Source organism: Ovis aries, chromosome 10 (genome assembly GCF_016772045.2).
Source record: "Ovis aries strain OAR_USU_Benz2616 breed Rambouillet chromosome 10, ARS-UI_Ramb_v3.0, whole genome shotgun sequence".
In the NCBI taxonomy this organism is placed as follows: domain Eukaryota; kingdom Metazoa; phylum Chordata; class Mammalia; order Artiodactyla; family Bovidae; genus Ovis; species Ovis aries.
In genome coordinates, this window is record NC_056063.1 from 26,736,938 (window position 1) to 26,750,663 (window position 13,726).

Consider the following 13,726-nt stretch of genomic DNA (forward strand, 5'->3'; position numbering starts at 1 on the left):
TTTAAGTACTTAAAACCTAATTAGCGATATATTTTTTCTCTTTTTTCACTAGCCATGGAGAGAGAAGGCATATTATGAACTAGGGATTTTTCTCTGAGACTTTGCAAGGATAAAATAGCCAAAAGAATGAGCAAATAATACTAAAATGATTCTTCATGGTTTACTAACCCACACAAGTAAAATGTCTACCAAAATATATCAGAAGGTTTAAACCCAAATTTTGTCCTGTTGTTTCAGTATCTGATTCTACTTGTCATTTTCACTAAATGTTTGGTTATTGCTTTCTTTGTAAATAAAGTTTAGTATTTTGAATTCATACCAAGACAAAGATATTTTCCCTTTCTTTTTTGAAGAGACAATGGGATTTCATGTAATTAATTTTTTCAAATTATTTCTTAGTTATGTTTGTTTAATTTTGACATTGATTGGCAGGAACCCACAACACTAATGACATCATTCATATGCCATAAACTTCTCAGCAATTCCTAAGGTTGCCCACATAGCTTCCAGTTATTGAAATGTGAGTTGACATTGGATATTTTTGTATCTCTACTTTCTTTTCCTATTTGCTAGTTCTTTGGATTGTCCTAACCTGGAATGTTTATAGAATTCATAATGTCTTTTTCATTGCCTTGATACCTTTACTAATGTCTCAACTGAAAATATCTTATATTGAATCACTGTAAAACATATATTAACTTTTCACATGTAAACAATACTGTTAATTGTTTTGAAAGCAAACCAGAGAGATATGTTCTCAGCAGTCTAGAACTGTAAGATATAATCTATTTGATTTTTTAATAAGGAAAATGCCAAAGGAAATATAGTCATATATGACACAGTTTAGACCAAGAGAAGAGGTGCAGTGAAACTTAGAACTTAGCAACTATAAACATGAAATAGTATAATTGAAACATCAATCCTTTGAGCTTTGTGACCATGTACTATTCAATATGCATTAACTGAAAATGAAATTTCATGTAGACTAATAAATTAATAGGAACTTATTCCTCCGATGTTATTACATAAACAAGTAGAAACTCTCTAATATTCATTAGATACTTCAGAAAACATACTAAAAAGTCTCAAATAATGAAACTATACAACAGGACAACTTTAGAGAGACATTATCTACTTCTAACAGTGTATATTTATTGTTGAATAACTGAAAGAAATTCTATACTTAATAGATGGTATATCTGATGGATAACAGATATAGATGTCTGTTTGATAAGGTAGAAAACTTTTCTCAAAAAGTTTAAATTAGCCAGAAGTTTGGGAGAAATGCATTGAATTTATGTATCTAATAGATCGTCTTCATTTACTAAACACACAGTATAATTTTTTAAAAGCCTAGAAGAAAATAAACATAATCTTCCTTACTGCATGTAACTGTTGAGTATGTTGTACAAAGTGTAGATAGTTCAAACCCACAGAAAATAGAGCAATGAGTAAGCCAAAGTCCCTATCTTCATGTTATTCATATTCTACAACAGACACTGTCAATAGATTAGTAAAATTTATATAAATAATATGATTTCAGAAAGTGTGCTTTTACATTATAATTACTTTTATGCAAAAAAGTATGGTGGTGCAGCCATTCATTATATGTTCGTTTGTTTTTTTTCTCACTAGATCAGCAACTACTTGAAGTCAAGGACTATATCATTCTTACAAATAAAACCTTCAGCAGTATATTGTGATCATTGACTGATACATGGTAAGTACTTAATAAATGTTTGGATAAATAAAAGGAGGAGGAAAGAAATTAAAAACAGATTTTAATAATTCAGTATATTCAACAATGTGAATATATTCAAGATTTAATTGGCTCAACAATTGAAGAAATGAATAGACTTTTAAAATATGAGTAAAATCATTCCTCTAAAATATTCTTAAATTATTTAAAACATGAATTTTGAGGAGGTTAAGTTCCTTAAAACTAGTGTTCAAGTTATTGAATTGTCACTGTTTAGTAAACTCTTCAACCTCTTTGAGTCTCACTTTCCTTACCAATGAAATGGGAATGAACAATGCTTGTTATGTAATGAGATTATTGTAGACTCACAAATGATATAAATTGTGATCCTGCTTTGAAAAGTACAGAGTATTACAGTGAAAACAATAGCATGAATTCTGACAGACATCCGAAATAAGGACTACTTTCTGAGTTCTGGGAATACAGGCAGTAGTGAGTCATGAGTGTATATGCAGCAGGAAACTGGTTTTCTTTGAGGAGAAGGAAGTTCAATGCCAAGAGCTAGTAAATAGTCAGAATTAAATGGTCAGGAATAAAAAGCCACAGTGGGGGCAAACTTGAAAAGGAAAGTGGAGGCAACCATGAATCCTCAAGAATAGAGGCAGAAAGCAATCCAGAGTTGGGCAAACAGTTGAGTCAGGAAATACTAGAGAATAAAAAAACCTAGGTAGTCTTGGTCCAGCATCACACTTAGATGCCTGTTAAAATGTAACTTGGTCTAATAACCATATATGTAACACAGAGATTGATCTATCCACTGGAAATATATTGGGTATTGGTAACATCAAAATATGTTTAGTTGTTTGTATATAAACAAATAAATGTCCATATCCAAAATTATGCAGAACCCAGATTACCTAGCTTCTAATGAAGATTATATGTTAGTTCAAATATGTCTATTCACATATGAATGGCTTTTTAATGCATGAATTTGCAGTCATTCTTGGAGTAGACATTAACACTTTTTGGTTATTTCTATAAATTGCTAAATATATTTTGACTTCCTAGAGATTTTAATGTGATTTTTTTCAGCTTATTTGGAAATGCACATAATATGAAATAATATATTACAGTTGGTCATCAACAGTTCACTAATTGTTTTATTCTTCAAAACATGTAGTAAAAATATACTGGTTAAAATTTCTATGAAAAATGATAATGCAAAAGAATCCTATGACTATGTTTGCAAAGATAATTTTTCTTTAAAACTTTGTATTTTTTTTCTTTTTAACTTTTACAGTAAAGTTTAATTTGATTAAAGAAATTTAATTCATGATTTTATTGTTTTTCTTTCATGTATTTTGCTCATATTGAGAAATGGTGGTTCACTGTTGTGCTAGATTTTAAATTAATGCATATAAAACAAGAAATATTTAATTAGGGTGATCAATTTTCCACATATTATGGGTTTCTGTGACTGAGGAGAAATATAACTATTTTTACTGCATCAGCTTCACATATAGCAAGAATAATAGCAAGAACAACAACAACACATTTATAGAATGCTTCCCTTGTGCCTGCGCTTATACTTAGTCATGTAAACCTAGTGTTTACTCCTCTGTATTATGGCATTCACTATTATCAGGGAAGATTTCTATCCCTGGTGCTGAAACTGCTTTGTGTAGTCCTAGTGGTTGAAGAATGAAACAGTTTCTTTAGATGTACCCTTTCATTGAAGTTATGAACTAGATAAATGTTCATATCTAGAAGGAAGTATTAAATTTCATCTATGTTAATGTCTTGATCAATAATTTTCAAATCAATATATTCTGTTTATTCTGGCTATTTTATCTTTGGAAATTTTTTTTCCAGAGGATAATTAGTAGTTCAAAAAAAAGTTAGTACCTAGGACATTGAGAAATCAGTGAATGTTCCAGATATCAAAACATATTAATACCCACCAAAGGCTTGACTTTGTTCATGTCAACTAGCATTTTGATTTAATGTGTCAAAATTAAAGGATTTGTTTTAGAAATAAATACATGCAATCAAATTCCCTAACTGTATTACAGCCCACTTGATTGCAGGTAGTTAGTGCTTATTCAACACTGAAAATAACTTAGAATTATGGCAAAATGGGCTTTCTCCAAGAGAATTGCTTTGTTAATCCTGAGTCTGGGTAACAAATCTGGGGACAGCTATGCTTTTATATGTTCCTGTAAATAGAAGTAGGTAAAATGTTGATACAAGTTCTTCTTAGACAGGTAAGCCCAGAGTAAATACATTGGCCCTGCTTTGTTCTGACTATGTCACCTGCATTTACGTGCCCACTTGGGGACTTTAGGAATCAAAGAAGTCTGTGCTGGGAAAGCAGCATCTGCCTCTGCTTGATGTGGCCAACCAATTTTGCCTTCATTACTAATAAAATCATAAATGTAATCTAAACTTTGTGTGTGTTCTCTCTTTTTGTGAAATTATACCTGACCTGAAAATACTGTGTTTGTGTGTGTTGGGGGATAGTATATAAAAGTTGAATGTGAATGACATTAAACTAGTTATTAGTTTTATCCTACAAAATGTTGTGGGTTTTTTTTTCCTATGAATAACTTTGTTAGTAACAATATATTTCCTTATTTTTAACTTTAAACTTCAAGCAGGAGTTTCAGGGTCACTCTTTTCAACCACAATAGTTCCTGTATTTTGTGCCTGAATGAGTTGATTTCTTTTACTGTTTTAGCAAGACTTGACTTTACTATATAAGCATCTTTTTCAGAGAATACTTCTATATTCCTTATCGCTGCAGTTGGCACCTCCAACTCCTCTAGTTTACCTCTGCCATGTAACTGTTTAGCAGGTCCTACAAATACTAATTCCTGAGTATTTTTTAGGCTTGTCCTTCCTCTTATCACTACTTACTTAACTTCAAGTTCATATCCTTCTGGTACCTTCCCTTGATTATTGCAGTAATCAGAGTCAGTCTCCTTGACTCAAATCTCACTTCTGATCTGTTCTTTGCACTGACATCACAAAGATATTTTTAAATGAACTGAAACTAATTTTATGAAAAACACATACACACATAAACACACACTTGAAATCCCTCAGTGATGTTCCTAATTATGTAAAATAAGAGGCATTTTATGATCAACCCCTGACCTTTCAACCCAGACTTGTATCCTGTCACTGTTTCCCTTGTACCTTATATCCCAGCTATTAATATTTCAAAATAATAATCCACAATATTCATTCCCTGGGTCCCAGCCACTATGTAAAATAATTTACTTATATTATGTCAGTTAATCCTCAAGAACTTTATTAGGTAGGTCCTATTATTATCCATACTTTATAGGTAAGGAAAGAGAAGTTAAAGTCTTCTCTTACTGATATATACATCTAAGAAGTAGAGCAGCTGGGACTTGAATCCAGGCAGCCTACCTCTAGTGTCTACAATGGCTTTCTTTTGCTAAACTTGGAGTTCCTAACCTTGACATTTCTGACAAGCCTCTGTGTCTTTCACATGGTCTTTCCGTTGTCTGGAAAGCCTTCCCCAACTGTTATCTGCCTATAGGACCAATGCTTATTCTTCAAGACTTGACTCCAGCTGTCCTTTCTTAGTGCAGGATGCTTGGGGCTGAAGCACTGGGATGACCCAGAGGGATAGTACCGGGAGGGAGGTGGGAGGGGGTTCAGGATGGGGAACACGTGTACACCCGTGGCAGATTCATGTTGATGTATGGCAAAACCAATACCATATTGTAAAGTAATTAGCCTCCAATTAAAAATAAATTTATATTAAAAAAAAAGTTGCTATCTTCCCAGATAGGGTTAAAGTCTTGGCACCCGTGGCACCTTGCAAAGCTCAGGGAGACTTCAGGAGTTTAGTGGACAGAATACAATTGTAATGTGAGACAGGCCTGATTTGGATTCATGGCTCCATTTCGTATTGGTTTTCTGACTTTAGGAAAGTCACTTCAGCCCTCTGAATGTTAGTTTCTTTGGGGATTAATAATGTTTACTCAGGGAGTTTCTATAAGGGATAAGTGAATTAAGTTTATGAGGTGCATCTCCCACAATGACTAGAGCATATTAATAGCAAGAGTTCATTAGTTTCTTCAGTACCCTCTTCCACTGCAGCCCTAATAAACCTGCGTGTTGGTTGTTCGTGTCCTCACTTGCCTGTGAGCCACTTCCCCTTTCATTGGTGGCTCTGGCAGGCACTAGTGAAACGTGAAATGAGCAAATGAACAATGGAATGTTCAATACCTAGTGACATGATTACATGAGTTCTTTTGTTCATGTTGTGGCTTGAAAATTAGTATGCTTAAGAAATAACAATAGGCAAAGAAGAGAAACTCTCTTCCTCATATAGTATCTATAACTTTTTCCTTCTAATAAAAACTGTGACTGTGATCTCTTTGAGTGTCTTAAATTTTATATAAAAAACACATACTGATCTCAGACCAGTATAACATTAAAAGATTATGTGATTTTTAAAAAATCAGTTAATAGTCTCATGATCTTAGAATTGCACTCATCTCACATGCTAGTAAAGTAATGCTCAAAATCCTCCAAGCCAGGCTACAGCAATACATGAACCGTGAACTTCGTGATGTTCAAGCTGGTTTTAGAAAAGGCAGAGGAACCAGAGATCAAATTGCCAACATCTGCTGGATCATGGCAAAAGCAAGAGAGTTCCAGAAAAACATCTATTTCTGCTTTATTGACTATGCCAAAGCCTTTGACTGTGTGGATCACAATAAACTGTGGAAGATTCTGAAAGAGATGGGAATACCAGACCACTTGACCTGCCTCTTGAGAAACCTGTATGCAGGTCAGGAAGCAACAGTTAGAACTGGACATGGAACAACAGACTGGTTCCAAATAGGAAAAGGAGTACGTCAAGGCTGTATATTGTCACCCTGCTTATTTAACTTCTGTGCAGAGTACATCATGAGAAATGCTGGACTGGAAGAAGCACAAGCTGGAATCAAGATTGCCAGGAGAAATATTAATAACTTGAGATATGCAGATGACACCACCCTTATGGCAGAAAGTGAAGAGGAACTAAAAAGCCTCTTGATGAAAGTGAAAGAGGAGAGTGAAAAAGTTGGCTTAAAGCTCAACATTCAGAAAACGAAGATCATGGCATCCGGTCCCATCACTTCCTGGGAAATAGATGGGAAACAGTAGAAACAGTGGCTGACTTTATTTTTCTGGGCTCCAAAATCACTGCAGATGACTGTAGCCATGAAATTAAAAGACACTTACTCCTTGGAAGAAAAGTTATGACCAATCTAGATAGCATATTAAAAAGCAGAGACATTACTTTGCTGACTAAGGTCCATCTAGTCAAGGCTATGGTTTTTCCAGTGGTCATGTATGGATGTGAGAGTTGGACTGTGAAGAAGGCTGAGCGCCGAAGAATTGATGCTTTTGATCTGTGGTGTTGGAGAAGACTCTTGAGAGTCCCTTGGACTGCAAGGAGATCCAACCAGTCCATTCTAAAGGACATCAGCCCTGGGATTTCTTTGGAAGAAATGCTGAAGCTGAAACTGCAGTACTTTGGCCACCTCATGTGAAGAGTTGACTCGTTGGAAAAGACTCTGATGCTGGGAGGGATTGGGGGTAGGAGGAGAAGGGGATGACAGAGAATGAGATGGCTCGATGGCATCATTGACTCAATGGACATGAATCTGAGTGAACTCCGGGAGTTGTTGATGGACAGGGAGGCCTGGCGTGCTGCGATTCATGGCGTCGCAAAGAGTCGGACATGACTGAGCGACTGAACTGAATTGAGTTTAGAATAGAAAAGAAGAACATATGTATATATCTTCAAATATGTGATGCTGCTGTTTCTCTGAGACTACTTATTGTTTTATTTTTTAAAACATCTAATACTGTCTGATGTGTTGGGTCTAGCTCTCTATGATTAAGAGAAAAAAGTGTTCCAGGGACAGCTCCCCAAGGTTTTGAATCATGAGATATGAAAGTAAAAGTCAAAGAAAGCAACCTTGGTAAACTGTCTGAGAACACTTCTTGTTAATGTTTCTTACATCAACTTATATCCTTCCTTCCTCTTACATGTTTGATAGACATTCAAGCACTGTGTATCTGTGAGCTTTTGAATTCAAACCGTTTAACCTTAGAAAATCCCCACAGATGAAAAGACATAGAAGGTCATTCTAAATGAACAAGTAAATGAACAAGAACAACTAAGAGCTCTACAGAATTAGAGATCATCATAGTTAGAGTCCAGACAGACTTAATTGCTTCCAGAGGAATTAAACCATAGATAATCAGATGACAGATTGCAATTGATCATGATTTCTAAAAATAATTTTATGTAAATTACCTATGGAAACACATTACTATTTGAATTATTTGAAAAATGAATAGCAGGTTCTCAGAATAGCCTGATATATAAGTATATATAGTAAGAGCATGGGTTTAGGAGCACAATTTTTATGAAATTACCTGTCATGATTTTTTCAGTAAGATTCTTCTATTCTGTTTTCTGAAAATATCCATTACATTCCTATTATAAACCTTGTAGGAAGTTAAAAGAAAGCCTCTTCTTTTCTTTTCTTTTCTTTTTTTTGTTTCCTTGAAGTTCCTGCTGTCCAGTTCTAGGAGTTAAAAATAGTCAGAAAATCTCATCTTTAGTTCTAGAACATTTGAGTGCAGAGCCAAGACAGGCTGTGAAGTGTTGAACTTCCTGATCTGAGTTCCTTTCTCCTGATAGAGTCCCATTATCCCTTATCTGATACATGCCTTGAGGAAAATGGAAGATGAGATAGAATGCACCCAAGTTCTTTTCTTAAGTATATAAAAGGTCATTAAAATAACAGAAGAAACACAAAGCATCTACAAATGCAAAAATGCACAATCTCAATTCTCAAAGAGTTTATGTTCTAGTATTATGTCAATCTCTCTTTTTATTAATAGAAGTTAAATTTTTAGGTAGATTCCTGGGTTCCTGCACTAAAGGTTGTACTTCTTAGCTTCTTTGCAATTACTATGCCAAGAGACCATGAGTCAATTAAATGTGAGCAGAAGTGAGGTGTTTAACTTCTAAGACATGCCTTTAATGGTATGTCCCCTCTCCCCTTTCCAGTGGTTAGTGGGTCTGTTAGCAAGCTGTCTTAAGACATGCAGATGAAGGCAAGGTGACATGCTAGTCAGAGAGAAACAATAAGAAGCCTGATCCTCTGATGACTTCGTGAAACAGAACTACTTCCGTTGTTCATGAAACAATACCAGCTTGGACTGTTAAGTGTAAAAGAAATAAACTTCCATCTTATGAACTTACCATTAGATTAGACATTTACAACATTAGTCATAGCTTTTAGTTTATCTGACAGGTTTAATTAAGGATTGTAGTAAAAGTGACAGAATTCACTAGAAAGGCTATCACTAAACAGGATTCTCATAAGTTTCCTTTTTTTTTTTTTTGGAAAAAGTATTATTCTAGACTTGAGGTAAGACTAGAAAATTGAAAAAGAGCACAGAATCATTTACTTCCAACTTTATAAATGCACTTCAAAAAAATATCTATGCTATTGAAATTATGTGTGTACATACATATTTATGTTACTGAATTTGATAAAATAAAGACAACATCCCAGTCCTTAATATAATGTAAATTAAGGAATGAGGAACTCAAAATGTAAGAATAGCTTTTTTTTGTGTCATCTATTGTGTTGTTTTTCTGGGAGTAAAGCCAAGATTTATAATAGGAGGAATTGCCCTCTATGAGGTAAAATTGATGAACATTGTAACATTTCAAATTGCTTCTGGCTTTTCTTGATTTCTTATGGATCTGTCTAAACTTCTTATGTAGTAATACTGGTTTATAAGCAGTGGTCAATAGTATTGTTCAAAATTGATTCTTTTATGTTTATTGAGCATGCAGAATATACAGGGCAGCATGCTAGGAGTTAAAGATTCAAAGGTAAATAACTTGGCTCCTTGAATCAAGGAGCTCATGTCTGATGGAGGAGACAGAATATTAATAATTATAAAACAATGACAAGAAGTAGTATGAAGGGAACATAAATAAACAGACCTAGTCAGACCAAGGTGAAGAAAGGTAGGAAGTCTTCTTAAAGGAAAAAATAACTGAACTGAGTCTTAAAGAAAGAGTAGATATCATCCATGTGATGAAAGAACTTGGACGAAGTCACTGCAGTCCATGGGGCTGCAAAGAGTTGGCCACTGCAGAACATGCATAGAAAATAATTGTTTTGGGAGGATATGGCATGTGTGATGGCCTACATGTAGCTATAACATACTGAGAAGAAGGTGTCTGAGAGACGCTTAAGAGATGAAGCTGAAGACGGATGAAGAACTGAGGCTATGAAGAGCCTCTATATCTTGTTGAAGTATGTGAATTTTATTCCTGATTTCAGTTGAGAACCATTGACTTCCTCGCCACTCATGGAATAAGCATTCTCAAATATGCATTTTAGAAAATCAGTTTGACAGCAGTAAGGAGATGAATTGGAAAATGCAAGCCTAGAAGTAGACAGATCAGTTAGGAGACTATGAACAGGTCTAATGCGATATTAGGAAGAGTAGAAAGACTGTGTGATCTTGTTTATGGAGACTTAAATGAAAATGTACATATGTTGTGGTAGAATTAACAAGACTTGATGGCTTATTGAATAAGGATGGATGAGGTGGTGAAGAAATAAAGGAGGGGGAGGATTCAAGGTCACTCACGGGATTCTTGATTGAACTAATAGTGTCTTTCATAACCATAGCATATCCAAGAAATAGAATCTGAGCAGCTTCTATGGTAGTTCATATTTAGAGGTTTGATAATTTTCACATTTTGCTAAGTTGGAAGTGACTGTGGAATATCCAAGTGGAGCTGAAGATAGGCAGTTATCTACATCAGATCTGGAGCTCAAAGAGTTAACTAGGCTGGGACTTGGATAGAGAGGAGATTCTGGAAATTAATATGGTAGTTGTTGTTAGAAGCTGAGGGACTTCCCTGGTCCACTCACAAAGGCTCCACACTCCCAGTGCAGGGGGCCTGAGTTCGATCCCTGCTCAGGGAACTAGATCCCACATATCGCAACTGAAGACCAAAGATCCAATGTGCTGCAACTAAGACGTAGTGCAGCCAAATAACTAAACAAGTGTTTTTTTTTTTTTTTTAAACAGATGATATGCCTGGATGGGAAGGTTTTATATTAGGGTAAGCAACAATGATTCAGAATAGGAAACATGGAGCTGAAAGCAAACCCACTTTTAAATCCTGTGACAACTTAGTCTTTGGGAAAATAGCCAACTTCCACTTGAATACATTTCAAGAGAAGCAATGCCTCCACAGAGGAAAGGAACTTTTAATTAAAGCAAAGAAATGAAATGAATATCCTATAATGTTTCTGGAAGTCACAGTGGAAAAGTTGGAGAGGGAAGAAAGTTTGGTTCAGAAGTAAGGCACAGAGAGGTATGGAGATAAGAGAGTGGAGATGTTTCCAAAAAGGCAAGATTATTTTGCAGTTGCCTGTATGTTCCCTGATAGTTTTTAGGGAGATATAACCAAAGGGCCTCCAAGGGAGTAATTACAGTGCCTCCAAAGATATCCTATTCTCTGTCCACAGAGTACAGAATAAGTTAATTTCCTAGAAGCCTTACTGCAGGAAGGAATTAACTGTTTTGACTCAAGGCAGGAAACTCTGTGTCAATAACAGCAAACCTATCTCTGATGTCACTGTAGGGAATAGAATAATTTCACTTTGAAAATAAAGTAAAATATTTTCTACAAATAGTACTGACTCAGTGTCAATTTTAGGACTCATCTTATAATTCAGAAATGCCTTTTGCATACCACTTAACTGTGCCTTTTTCAGTGAAAGTAATGTGCTGCCTTTAGGGATTGATTTCTCAGTGAAATCAATGAGAAATCCACTGTCTATTTGTCAGTAAAGATATGTGATGGGTCTTTTGGGACTGGACAACCAGTTAAAAATTCTAAAGCAAAACTAAGTGGAGCATAGATGCCAAAAATCTCAAGAGATCTCTGAAGAATGAAATGTGAAAGATGGAGACGAGAGAATGCTGGCATAGACCTGAACTTCCTAAAGAATGCAGTAATGGGATATTATACAAAGAAACCAAAAACAGGAGAACATTAGCACTTTTTGTTACCAAAAGGAATAGTTTAAAAAGTTGAAGAAGGATCTTTTAAAAATATGGAAACAAATAAATGAATGCAATTTGAAAAAATATCCTTTTGGTATTTAAAAAAAAAATCAGTCTTTCATAGCTACTGCCTGATTGCCAAACCTTTGACAAGTGCTGATTTCAAAATTATTATTATTATTTTTAAAAGGTAAACATTTACATATGTAAATTAGGAGAGAACATTTTCAAATTATCAAATTTAATTTTATTAAGTGCTTGGATCTACTTATGAATATGTATTCATAATCTGAGATTGGTGTCTAAGGGCCCATCATCCAAATGATTTCTTTATACAGCTTCCCAATATCTGTTGTGGGATACAGTATACATGTGCTTACCATCTCCTGTGAGAATCCAGTATGCCTCTGATCATCTGTTTTCTCATTCATAGGTAGTAAACTATAGCCCTCTTTTGTTAGAATCGTTAAAGAAGACATATCACTTACTTAAAGTAAAAGACCAACTTAAAGGTAATCCTTTTGTCACAGTAAATGGGTTCACCCTAGCAACTCTAAAGTATTAAGGAATTTAACAACAGTTTAAAAGTGGGTAACACAGTTTGAGTCCAGACTTAACTAGGCAATTTACAAACTGTGCTGTTAGGGTGTTACAGAGCCTTGGTCACATCTTTCTGGGAGGCAGCAACAATTGTCGTGCATATGGTTCTTTCAGATGTTCTGTTTTCCTATTACTGTAGAGATGATTCTTGAACCTGAGGTAATGGCATGCCTATATTTTGTTAATATTCGTGGGCAACAGTAAATAAGACAATATCTTAAGATCCTACACAAAATTCATTCTATCATCACTGAAGTTATAATCAGAGAATGTCCGCTGTGGAAATAAAGGAAAGCAGGGTTCTTGAGTTTTAGCCTCAGGATTCACTTAAGTGAGAAGGTAAGTCACCACATCAGCCTGTATTTCTCAGTGTGCAAAGCCAAATTAGAGTAAATCAGAAAGTTTTTTGCAAATGTTCATTGCAACATCTTCCCTGTACCTGGCAATGACCTACTTCATTTATTCAGTCAGTCAATACTGAAAGCCTACTCGTTCCAGGCACTAAGGGTCTAGCCTAGTGCATAAGCCCTAGGATTTCTCTGCTCTCATGGATATATATATGGGAAGCAGATAACAGGTGAATAAATATAACAAGTGGCAATATGTGTGATGAAGAAAACAAAGCTATAGTAAAAAATTACATCACTATGAAAAATAAAAAAGAAGCATAAAATGTTATTAATTGCAGCATATATTTGGCATAGAATAAATAGTTTAAAATGCCCATCTTGAAAATGGAACTAATGTTTGAAAGGAACATTTAAATTTAACTTAAGATAGGTTTTTATTTTTGTTAAAGATCTAAGTTGAGAGCAGTATAAACAGAAATATTTTTTAATTGAAAGATTAAAGTAGAAATAAACACCAAATAACTGACAATTGTAGTTTTTAGAGTCTATAAATGAATGGTTAAAATATAGCAGAAAATTTATAGGACTGGTGAAAATAAATGTAAAAATTCTTTATATAAGCTACTAAAATGGCTAGCTACATGATCCTTTATATTTAGAAACTGCAATTTTATTTCTGGACCTTCTAATACTAATGATAAATAACTAATGCTGCTTTTTCTATTGATAATTTTTCTGGTATATTGTTTGTTTTCTTATATATATTTTACTGAAATAGAATTCACATGCCATAAAATTGACCCAGCTTTTAGTGTAGTCACAACCTTTTACCCCCATCACCACTATTTCAGAACACTTTTATCAGTCCCCCCAAAAAACTGTGACTTCATTAGAAGTCACTGCCCATTCCTACAACCCCTGGCAA

General features: G+C 34.6%; 1 long non-coding RNA gene across 7 annotated transcripts in view; it reads left to right on the plus strand.

The window, feature by feature from the left end:
- LOC132657297 (uncharacterized) overlaps window positions 1–13,726 on the plus strand; it is a 209,085-nt gene that overhangs the window by 8,028 nt on the left and 187,331 nt on the right. For 6 of the 7 annotated variants that reach the window (XR_009595228.1, XR_009595227.1, XR_009595226.1 and 3 more), the window contains exon 3: window positions 1,636–1,720. This is a non-coding gene — a long non-coding RNA (uncharacterized LOC132657297). Of the gene's footprint in view, window positions 1–1,635; window positions 5,486–13,726 lie in introns of those variants that run through there. The other variant, XR_009595223.1, reaches the window with a different exon arrangement.